This window comes from Adiantum capillus-veneris, chromosome 20 (genome assembly GCF_014529385.1).
Source record: "Adiantum capillus-veneris isolate H3 chromosome 20, ASM1452938v2, whole genome shotgun sequence".
NCBI classification, from domain to species: Eukaryota; Viridiplantae; Streptophyta; class Polypodiopsida; order Polypodiales; family Pteridaceae; genus Adiantum; species Adiantum capillus-veneris.
In genome coordinates, this window is record NC_140950.1 from 19,484,268 (window position 1) to 19,496,637 (window position 12,370).

Consider the following 12,370-nt stretch of genomic DNA (forward strand, 5'->3'; position numbering starts at 1 on the left):
GACAAATGTGGTGATTGCCTTGGAGCTATTTTACTTGAAGAAGAGCATGCCATGGCCTACAAAATTCGAAGGCTCGACCATGTTGATCAAGCTCTAGGGATATATGAGAAGGAACTCTTAGCAGTTCTACATGCTCTAGAATCGTGGAAACACTATTTATTGGGGACTCCTTTCATTCTATGAATGGATCACCAAAGCCTTAAGTACTTCATGACGCAGTCCAAGCTCTCCGGAAAACAAATGACGTGGGAAAATTTCCTTTTTCAATTTCATTTTCATATTGCTCACATTGCTGGCAAGCATAATCAAGTGGCCGATGCACTCTGAAGACGACCGAGAGTGAATGTGATATCCATAGCAACTCACAATGATCTATCTTCTATGATAGATGAGTACGTTATTGATCCCAATTTTAGAGATGTGATTTCAGCCCTTGCACTAGGGAAGAATGAAGAACCATTTACCCTACAAGATGTTTATTTTCTCTATGGCAATAGATTATGCGTTACTAACTCACTAGGTGAGAAAGTAATGTATGAATCTCATGCTCCTCCTTATGCGGGGCATAGAGGGATTTAGTCTACCCTAAAAGGAAAAAAACATACATCTATTGACCTGCCATGAAAGCAAACATACAAGAGTATGTTTCAAAATGTGTGGTATGTCAAAAGACGAAGTTTGATAGAGGGAAGCAACCTGGATTGCTTCAACCTTTGCCAATCCCTAATTCACCGTGGGAGAGCATATCCAAGGATTTTATCTTTGGATTGCCCAAGTCTATCCATGAGAATATAGGAATATGGACGATAGTAGATAGGTTTAGCAAACAAGCACATTTCATACCTGTCAAAAAGATTATCAAGGCCCATCAAATGGCAACCCTCTTTATATCACAAATCTTCGAGTACCACGGCTTGCCAATGTCCATAGTGTCAGATAGAGATCCTTGAATGACCAATAATTTTTGGAAGGGTCTCTTTGAGAATTTAGGTACAAGGCTAAATTTCTCTTCAGCAATCACCCGCAAACGGATGAAATAGCTAACCTAACAATTCTTGATCTACTAAAATATTATGTCACAGAAGTAGATCAAAAGTCCCAATGGGGAAGTACTTACCTTTAGTGGATTATGCTTACAATAACACTGTACATATTTCCATGGGAAAAGCACCTTTTGAGGTGATAGAGGGAAGATCAAAAAGTCCCTTGGTACTCAAGGTACATTGGAAGATCTTTGTTGCAGATGAATATAGCCGTGACCTACAAGAATATTTTCAAAAGATTAAGGATGATTGTGCGCGTCTGTTGCACGTGTCAATGCAAGGGACTTGTCGATACACTGTGTGCAAGCCACAAATGGCTCCACGCACACAACTAGACTAATCTAGCAAGCTCAAGAGAGTGTTAACCCTCATGGCACACAGACACCCTATGATCTATAAACGTTGTATTATTTAGAGTCAGGTACCGGGCTTGTCGAACCAATAGGAACAGGGTAAGGGTGATCGCCGATGACAGGTGCACTCTAACTGGAATATTCAAGGAGTTAGTTGGCTAAGTATGGGCGCCCAAGTGTGAATGGGGTGAGCTCATATAAAAGCCACTAAACCTAATTTTTACTCATTCTCTCATTGTGCAATAGAAGCCGCTCTTGCTCCATCTCCACCTTCTCCTTCACCATCTCCTTGTGTGTGTGTGTGTGTGTGTACGTGTGAGAGAGAGTGTGAGAGTGTGTGTGTGATCGAGCGTTGCGGCGGCACGACGGCGGCGAGGCGGTTGAGCGTGGCGTAGCGGCGTCTCCCTCTTCTTCGCGGCACGGGAATCCTTCATTCGCAACTACGCAAGAAGGTGAGTGACACACCATTCTTCCTTGTGAGCTTGTATGTTGTATGACTGTGTGCTAGGAGCCTTTGTGGCTCGCACACGGCGCGTAGCAAGTCCCTAGCCTTGACATATTTGGCGCCGCTGCCGGGGAGCTGCTGCACGTGAAGCTCCAATGGCGACCTGTAAATTGTATTGAAGCTATTTTTTATGTAGGAAAGGTGCGGCTTAAGTTTGATTATTGTTGTTATGCAAAAACAGTAGAGAAAGACACAATGTTGTTGATTGCATTCAAGTTTTCTGTGTTCTGTTAAGCTCTGATTTCAGCTTACACAGTTAGCATTTCTTGCGTTTCTGCGTTTTCTGTTTTGCACTGCACAGTTCTGTCAAGTTTCAATTTTTTGCATTTTCTGTGTTTGTATGAAAAAAAAATCGAAAAATAAAAACGTGAGAGAGGGGGAGGTTATAAAAACGGACGGTTTGGTTTGTATAAAAGTGAGATTGGGATCGGGATCATTTGACCCAATCCCAATCCCAATCCCAATCCCAAGCCCAGGCTCAGGCTCTGTCTCTGTCTTATGATATAGGGTAGTCTCACTAGGACTTGCTATTTGGAGCCTAGTTCCCCAGCTAGGAAAAGACTGTTTCGGGCTTTTCTGGAGCAAAATAGAACCAAATGGTGGGCTCTAAAGCACAGCGTGTCCCTCCTAGCGATACGCTCGTTTAGAGCTATCACACGGCCCATTCCACGACACGCTCTAAAAAATCTAGCAAAAAAACAAACAAAAAACACGCAAAAAACTTGTCACAAGGCCTCCTAGAGCAGCTTTTTGACACCTTAGGGTATCAAAAGCACATGCACTTACGCTCTGGGCGGGTGCTAGAACATGAGCATATTGATGGTGCCTCTGTTCACACGGACACCCATTACCCATCCACGATAGGCTCTAGACTCTCAGCGGGGACACAAGGTAGCACCACCCAAGACCCTAAAATAGCCGCTAGTGATTCCTCCTCCGACTCAGAAATCATGGAAGCATACCCTACCCAAAACACTGAGAGAGAAGGCCATGCACCTCCCGAAGCTCCACAGCCTAGTACTAGTATGTTTAGTCATTTCATGGAAACATTAGGTAGAGCTACTCGCTCGGAACCTGATGCAAATGAAGCACACGAAGGGGGTGGGGACGTGGACTCTCCTTTCACATCGCACGTGGACCCCACACCACCAAAGAGTGTCCATGTGGATATCCTGCCAACTTCTTACCAAGAAGGCCCTGTTGAGCTGCCTCCTTCAGAAGTTCCCTCTAGAGTACCGTTGGTGACAAGTAAAACCACGGGGAGCAACATTGCTTCTACCTCACAAGAAACCGTTAACACGTCGACTCTAGAAGGATTGTTCATTAATGATCATTGGACATACGACCTCCACACTGAGGTGTTGACGGATCTACACTCTAGCCACGCCTACCATGTAGGATGGATAGAGATTGTACAATCCACCTCTAGTGCCACGAGCATCGAAGATCAACAGGAAATGATCTGTAATGTTATCCATGGCATTATTCAATCAGAAAGGCAAAACCGAGGGGTAAACATACTCTCAACTGGCCCCATGAGATTTCTGGATACGAGCAAAGCTCAACAGCCTACTCTATCACAAATGGAGACTCCTCTAATGAGTCCCATGGACCCATCTTACGTCATTTCACCTGGGGTCTCTATGCAATCTGAGCCTCCGAGCGACAACTTTAGCTTCCCTAACTTGGCTCAACCCTCTATTAAGGAAAACACAGTGCTCACTCCAGGGATAGGCCTGACAGAGAATGTACCGATGACATCTATGGTTAGCGCAGTGCCACTACCTAGTGTCGTAGTACCTAATATGGGGCCTCGACTGTATGTGCCTCTAGCCCCTTATGCACACATGGCCCCCACACCTCCAATTGTACCACTTGTTTATGCTCCTTGAGTGCCGCTCCCTAGCCCTTATCCGAGTGGACCTATGCCGGGTTATGTTCCATATCCTGCATCATCCACACATATGCCAAGACCGGTACCCGTCCCTCTCCCACATATGATTCCAAGAGTACCTCCACCGGCCCTGCCTCCTCACATAGGTGACTTGGCAGCGTTTGCTCAAACCATAGGTCGATCTATCACGGAAAATATGCGTCATGCATCTGATAGAGAGCCTAGAAGTAAGGAAGTACAAATTTCCAAACTCACGCAAAAATTCAACGGGGACGAAGATGCTAGAAAACACATTGAAGTGTTTGAACAAGTATGTGATTCCTTAGGGGAACGCAACGAACTACATAAGTGCAATGCCCTAAGCTTGACATTAAGTGGGAAGGCTGGAGATTGGTATAGAACCCCAAGGGTGGACGAGAAAACAATCTACCCTACCCTTCTAAGGTTGTTTCTAAAGGATTACATACGAGAAGGTGTGCTTTGGGGTGTAGCATCTCAGCTACAGAAGGCCGAACGTAAGGAAGGAGAGTCAGTAAGGGACTTCATTAGTCGTCTAAAGCACTTAACTCTCCCTGCCCTGTAAATGAGCGCTTCAACAATAACCAAATGCTCGATCGATTCATTCGAGGGTTGAGAAATGAAGGAATCTATAATGGACTAGTGATTAGAGGTATCACAACCTGGGAAGATGTCACTGCCAATGCAATCCAATTAGAGGACAACTTGATGATAGCAGGCATGAGGGTGTCTATTGACACAAGATCCACTAGCTCACAAGCCATTGAGTATGAACCCATGACTGCAAAGCCCATTGCCAATGAGCCAAAGGTTTTTGAGACATTCTTGACAGACCTCACCAAGGCAATCCAAGAGTCTCTTAAGGATAATCGACCCCCTCAAAATAGTCACATGTATCCAAGAAGGGAGCAACAATGGTGTTCCATTTGCTTAGGTCCACATAGCACTAGTGAGTGCCCTACGTTTAGAGTAAAATTTAATGGAACTTGCAACGCATGTGGTAGGTATGGTCACCAAGCTAAGGATTGTTTAATGATCAAACATATGATGGCAAATAGACCACCTGTAGCTTGAACGGATGCGCCTCGAGCTCCTGTATTGATGCCTGCTCCACCTGTTGAGCAACTACCGCAACACATGGTCCCTAGATCTCAAAATGTTGTACAAGCTACACCGCTACCACCTCCTGTGCTAGGACCGCAGCCCCCGCATCCAAGAGTCGCCCCTATGAACGAAGTGGGTTGCGAGCCATCTAATGCTTATGCAGATGGCTGTGAGGAGGAAATAGACACTAGTATTGCCTACGGACTTGATACATTGGAAGAGTGTCCTATATACTACATGGAAGATTGTTGGGTGCGAGTCAAGCCGATTTATCAAGCTACTGCTCTCGCATCCAAAGGTCAAAATATCAACACCCAGGCTAGGAGGCCACCTCTTCAATGCTACGAGTGTGGTGGACCACATCGGGCAGCGGAGTGCCCTATTAGGCTGCAAAAGAATGCTGCACAGATGCAAATGAATCAAGGGAGCACGTCTGCAATGCCACTACTCACATGTAATTGTTGTGGCATAGATCACTTGATTGCCCAATGCCCCTATAACCCAAATGCGCCTAAAATCACACCCCTAAATTTGGTCGAAATTGCTAGTGTGACATCGCCAATACCACCCATCGCACCCGCTTATGCAATTACACGGTCCATGCTTCAAGGGCCAGGCCATATCCTCGAAGAGAGAGATACCGCGTCAGTTATCCAAGCAAAGAAAAAGAAGACACGAAGGAAGAGGTCGCAGAATACGGGAAATTCAAAGCCAAGTTCCAAAACAAACATAGGAACAGAAGATGACCCCGTGTATATGAACGACCTCGAGGATGATTCAGATTCAATCGAGACAATGGAGACTAGAATCAATACCACAAAGGGAAAGACTGACAAAGAAAACCGTAACATGGAACCAAATGAAAACCGAATAAGAGAAAACCATAAAGAGCCTCTGAAAACACCACAAGTGTTTCCAAATCCAATCCAAGACCCCCAAGATAAACCGCAGGGGCAAAAAGGGAAGAATCGTAAAAAGAAGATTGGGACGTACCCAAACCCAGTAGACGAGATTGAGCAGGTGAAACATCTAAGAGGTTTAGTGGAGGAGACTCAAAGGAAACTAGAACCAGAACCCATGCATGTCAAATTTCATGACACAGTGTTTCCCACGCAAGTTCATCCACCCCACATGAACCATAGACCGTTAGCCATATCTAGTATCATCCAAGAAGGGAGTGAGGACGGGACATCAAAAAGTGAGCATACACCTTTCTTGTTGGAAAGGATGTTTAACGAAGGAATACCTGATCCCATTGAGGAATATGAGATTCCATCCTCACCAGTTCCTAGTCAAGGACCTACACCCTGCAAAATGCCAATGAATGTTGCCAAACTAGTGGACTTCATGTCTTCTGAGGTCCGAACCACGATCATAGCAAAGCTGTATGGAGATCCTGAGTTATTCCTTGCACTTCGAGCATTCCTTAACGGAGAGCTACGAACGGGATTACCGCAGTTTGCGTAACCAAATAGGACTGACTCGATTATGATTGATGAGGAAAATCATGTGCAATCACTTGACTTAGATGGACACAAGTCTGTGATCGAGGTACCCATTAACGAATTAGGGCAGTATTTTGAAGGCGACGAGTCTAATGCGACCCTACCCATCACTACCAAGGGATTAACTATAAAGAGAATTCTTGATGGTGGTGCGGGAGTTAGCATCGTTACAAAAGATTGTTGGGAATCCATGGGAAAACCCCGCCTCAGTGTTACTAACATTGTGGTAAAGATGGCAAATGGTACCATAGCCAAACCTATGGGGATGCTCAAGGATCTTAAGATCAAAGTTCTAGGACACAAGGTACGACATACGTTCATTGTAATGGATTTCTCTAAACACCTTATGTCATATGAAATGATTTTAGGACGACCATTCATGAGGGAAGCACAAATGGTTCATGATTGGTCTAAAAATCATGTCTATTTGCAATTCCAAGACTCTGTCCTTAGAGTGGATTTGGTGACTCGTAAGGTACACCCCTTAGGGAGTAAAACCATTATTGATCATCGCTCTGACACCACAGTTCACTCGGCCCCACTACAATATTGTTACACTTGTAAGAAGGATACAGACATTGGCCCAGATTCTCCTTACATGGATGTGTTACCGGGTATGACGGAATCAGACAACGTAGACTGGGTACACCTAGCTGCAACCATAGATACCTGGGGAAATAGAGGAACCACTTGGGTCACACCAGAGGGGGAAGAGGTACCACAAATTGCACCTCTGAACATGATAAGTGCCATACATGCATCTTCTAAGGGCAAGGCAATTGTAGACCAATCTGACAGTGACACCGATAGCTCAATAGAAGACTTTGACCAACACGACTCAGACACGGACTCCCAGAGTGAAACGGATTCTGAATCTCATGAATTAGAGAGTGGAGCAAGTTCAGAGTCAAAACATTCGGAAGGACCGAGCACATCAACCGATGATAGCTCCTCCCAGAGTGAAGAGGACACCAACGAGGACTCCTTTAGTGAGCCAGATCTAAATGCAAATCAAAAGCAGGTCTCAAATAAGAAAAAGAAAAACTTTAAGAGGCGTCGATATCGAGCCAATGTACGTGCTATGATAAAAAAGAAGAGATCCTCAGCAAAATGGCTCAGTTATATAGGAGCATGTGATGCTCATCGAAAATTGGTAGACGATTGGGGTGAATATCTCCAAAATGTTATGTGGTGTAGACCACGACCCCATGACATAGCCCAATTAGAGATCATAGACAAGCCAAAGTTGAGCCGCACTGCAAGGAGGCGTCAAAACCAAGAGTTAGCTCGACAACACAAGAAAGCAGAAATAGAAGCACAGACCAAAGCACAACCAGAATCCACAGACTTGCATCCTGCACCAGAACATTTCAAATCTTACACCACAGGGGAAGCAAAGGTTGTGTACACAAAAGCCCAAAGAATACCTATCGATGGGAATAATGGAATCTATGATGGTCCGGCAATAGTTAAAGAAATAGAATTAGCCGACCCCGGTGAAGAATCAAAACCTGTTTTTATTGCCCAAGACCTCACAGAAGTTGAAGAGGCGGTCCTCAAAGAGCTTCTCAAGGAATTCAAGGACATATTTGCTTGGACATACCATGATATGAAAGGTGTTCCACCTTCTGTGGTCCAACATACGATCCCTATGATTAGCACTGCGAAGCCCGTACAACAAAGACCCTACCCGATGAATCCTAAGTACGCAAAGATCATTCAAGAAGAACTAGAAAAGCTTATCAAATGTGGGTTCATATATCCTATTGAACACTCTGAATGGGTGTCTCCAATATTTATCGTGCTAAAAAAGAATGGGAAACTCAGGGTGTGCGTGGACCTCAAAAAAGTTAATGCAGCTACTAGAAGAGACCATTACCCCCTACCATATTCTGAACATGTACTCGAAAGAGTTCCACGCAAGGAAGCTTATAGCTTTCTAGATGGGTACTCAGGCTACAACCAAATCACGATAGCGCTAGAGGACCAAGCTAAAACTGCCTTCATCACAGAATTTGGCGTGTTTGCATTTCGTGTGATGGCTTTTGGCTTAACAAATGCCCCTGCTACATTCCAACGATTAATAAACACTGCTTTTAAAGAATATTTGAGAGAGTTTTGTGAAGCTTTCTTAGACGACCTTTGTGTTTACTCTTCTTGGAAAGAACATCTATCATGTTTGCGGAAGGTGTTTGAAAAGTGTAGGTTATATTGTATCTCATTGAACCCGTTCAAATGCCAATTTTGGGTCAAGCATGGAGTTATTTTAGGGCATATAGTATCTAAGAATGGTATCTCAACCGATGAGAGCAAAATTAAAGTGATTCTAGAGTTACCACCACCAACCAATTACAAGGGAGTTCAAAGGTTCATGGGACACGTGGGTTATTATCGACGGTTTATTTTATTTTTCACTGAGATAGCACGTCCTTTGTACAAGCTTCTCATTGAATTTAAATGGACTGAAGAGTGTGACCAGGCCTATGAACAATTGAAGAAAACACTAACAAGTGCTCCGATTTTAAGGACACCTAACTGGGATGTCATTTTCCATGTGCATATTGATGCATCAAACTTTGCTATTGGGTGTGTTCTCACTCAACCAGGAGAACATAAATTGGACTATCCCATTAGCTTTGCAAGCCGTCAATTGAACGATGCTGAAAGGAACTACACCACTACAGAGCGAGAAGGTTTAGCAATGGTTTATGCAGTAAAGAAATTTCGCTACTACCTTCTGGCAAACAAGTTTGTATTTTATGTGGATCATCAAGCGTTGCTGTATCTAGTAAACAAGCCATGCTCCACAGGAAGAATCACACAATGGTTGTTAATTCTTCTGGAGTTTGATTTCACGATTGTAGTGAGACCCGGTAAAAGGCACGTCATGGCTGATCATTTGTCTCGCATACCCAATGGTGAAGCCCCTACAGGAGTTGATGATGAATTACCCGATACTTCCCTATTCATAGTTGAGACTATGCGTGAATGGAGTGAGAACATTGTTAACTTTTTAGTTAATGGTTTTCCACCCAAGGAACTTCATAAGGATATCGCTCGAAGGCTAGTAAAAGAATGTGAACCCTATTGTTTGATTGCCGGAACTCTGTATAGACTAGGCAAGGACGATATTCTTAGGCGTTGTGCCCGCGAGGATGAATATTTGTATATCTTGCAAGAAGCACATATGGGCATAGCAGGAGGATATTTTTCAGGAGACCTGACTGCTAGAAAGGTGCTGCAATCAGGCTATTGGTGGCCAACTTTATTTAAGGATGCATCACTTTTTACAAAAGGGTGTGATGAGTGCCAACGTTACAAGACCACACAGCACAAAGACAGAATGCCCTTACATCCTGTTAAAGTAACCCAACCATTTGAAAAATGGGGCTTAGACTTTGTAGGTCCAATTAGTCCCGCAGCTCGCAACACTCAATCTCGATATATTCTAGTTGCTACGGACTATGTAACAAAGTGGGCTGAAGCTAAGGCTTCACAAAAAGCTGACGCGAGGACAACAGCTAAGTTTCTTTTTGAGAACATTATCACAAGATTTGGTTGCCCTTTTGAAATTGTTAGTGATAATGGTACCCATGTGGGATCATCGGTACATCCACCGCTTGCCCTTGAGGATCTCTGAAAGTCCCCTGGTAGATATTTATTCCCTCTTTCTCCAATACTGCTAAGATTAGAGCAAGTGCAAAGGTTGCACATTGCGGAGGCATCATTGGCCGCAGAGGAGAGTCTCACATTAGAAAATCAAACACTACGGACAGAGAATGAGGCCCTCCGCAAACAGCTCCAAGATCTACAAGAGCAACAAAGAAGAGAGACAGAGACACCACAAGAAGAATCAGGTGGAGCAGCCATAGAGCTACCAGAAACTGGAGAGGCAACCACAATTGAAGATCCAGCCCCAGCTCAAGAGGTGGCCTCGACTTCAAGAATCTCTGAAGAAGAAGAACAAAGGCTCCATGACCAAATAGAAAAGTCAGCAGAGGAGAGTGCCAAGGCGGAAATGGAATGGGAGAGGAGACTCCTAATCTCCATTAGACTTCAGGGACTAGACACAAAAGTGCTCCATGAACAGTGGATGCAACCCAGCCTGCCTTTCCCTTTGATGAAATTTGAAGTGCTAAAGACGAAAAAGAGAATAGAGGAGGAGCAGTATGTCGCTCTTTACGAAATTTTGAAAGGGATTTGGATTTTATGATCCAAATTGGATAAAACTTGGTGGTTCACTTTCAAATGGTATGTAGATCACTTCTGTTTGGTGGTTGAAGCCCTGAGGTGCCAAAATCACATAGTGAGACATCATACGCGTATGATGTCTCCAGCATGATTTTGAGCCCATTTTGCATATTTTTTCACCTACCTTGCATCTTTAGGCACTGAATAGCTCATGTTTCAATTTTCAAGTCATTTGAATAGTTAAAAGCTTCATTTCGGCTTTCCGTACTAAAAAGACGCTAACTTCTGAAATTGGAGTTACAGGAGCCATGGATTCCGCCAAGTCATCGGCAACGAAGAGAAAAAGACCGACAATTAAAGATGCTCTTGCAGCAGCGGAACCCTTTGACATTCCTGTAGAAACCCTCAAGCCAACCAAAACTTGGGTGGAGGAAGCAGTATTGGAGAGGGAATAAAGATCTACCAGGGGACCTTCAGAGATCCTCAAGGGCAAGCGGTGGATGTACCAATGATCCCACAGGAATTGGTAGATTATAGCAGGTCAGAAGACATCAGCAGGTACCTGGAAAGGGCATACTTGCACAATTTCTTCACCTCGAGACCATCAGGTGTGGATACAAGAAGAGTGTACGAGTTGGCAACATCCATTCAGAAGGATGGAAAAGCCACATTGACAGCCATGGATGGAGAGAAAGTAGAAGTACAGATCACTCCACAGCTCATTTCAGACGCATTGAAGCTTCACAACAAAGGGATCTCGGTCAGGGAAGGAAGGGAGGCCATAGAGGTCTATGGGCCCAAGAAGCAAAATGCAACCTATGGAGATATGGCGGACCCAAGAGCGGCAACCCTTTGCCGACTGTACAACCAATTTCTTCATGTTTGTAGTAAAAGACCGCAAAAGTATACGACACCACCCCATGCCATTGCAACCACCATCACATGGGCATTAAAGAGCAATATGCCAAAAGAGGTGAATTACGCTCAACACATCCACGAGCAAGTAATTGCCATGCACAACGAGAAGCCAAAGTACATAGGAGGAGCGGAAATTCTGACAAGAATAGCTTATGAACCTATTGGAGCTACAGATCAGTGGCCAAAGGTTCCCTCCCAGAATGAGTGGCTTAGAGAAGCCGACGAGGAGGAAGAACAGCCCGAAGTATCCAAGAGGGCATCCACAAGAGCACGCCGGAAACTAGAAGTAGTTTTAGAACCTGCAAAGGATGTGGACGAGCCGCTTAAGAAGAAAGTAAAGAAGAAGGTTGCTCCCAAGCAAACCAAAAGTCAGAAAGCGGCAAGAATGGAAAGACTAGTGGAGCAGTTTAGAGCGGAAAGAGCTCTAAAGGGTGACTTTGAAGAAAAGTGGGTGCCAGACCCCACTAAAGTCGGAACTAGCTCAGCCAGGCCACATATTGATCAATACGATCAATATATTAAAGCTTATGAGGAGTTAGAGGCTATTCTGGAGCAGCAACCTGTCGAGCCATACACTGAAGAGGAGGTACAACAATTAAAAGCTGAACTGAAAAAAGACGACAAGGGGAAAAGGAAAGTAGATGAGTCTACTAAGCCTCAAGAGAAAGATGGGCAAGCCGACAAAGGGAAAGCCAAGGAAGCTGAGGACAGATATCCCTCTATGATTGATGTACCAAGCCTTAAGAAGACGGAAAAAATTGTGGAAGACACCACAATAGAGGTGGACACAGATGTTTTGGAAAAGCCACAAGCCGAGACCAAAGAAAAGAAGATAGAGC

General features: G+C 44.3%; 1 pseudogene; it reads left to right on the forward strand.

Moving 5' to 3' along the window:
• The first annotated feature begins 4,521 nt into the window (after window positions 1-4,521).
• Window positions 4,522-12,370, forward strand: part of LOC147432199 (uncharacterized) — a 46,810-nt pseudogene continuing 38,961 nt past the window's right edge.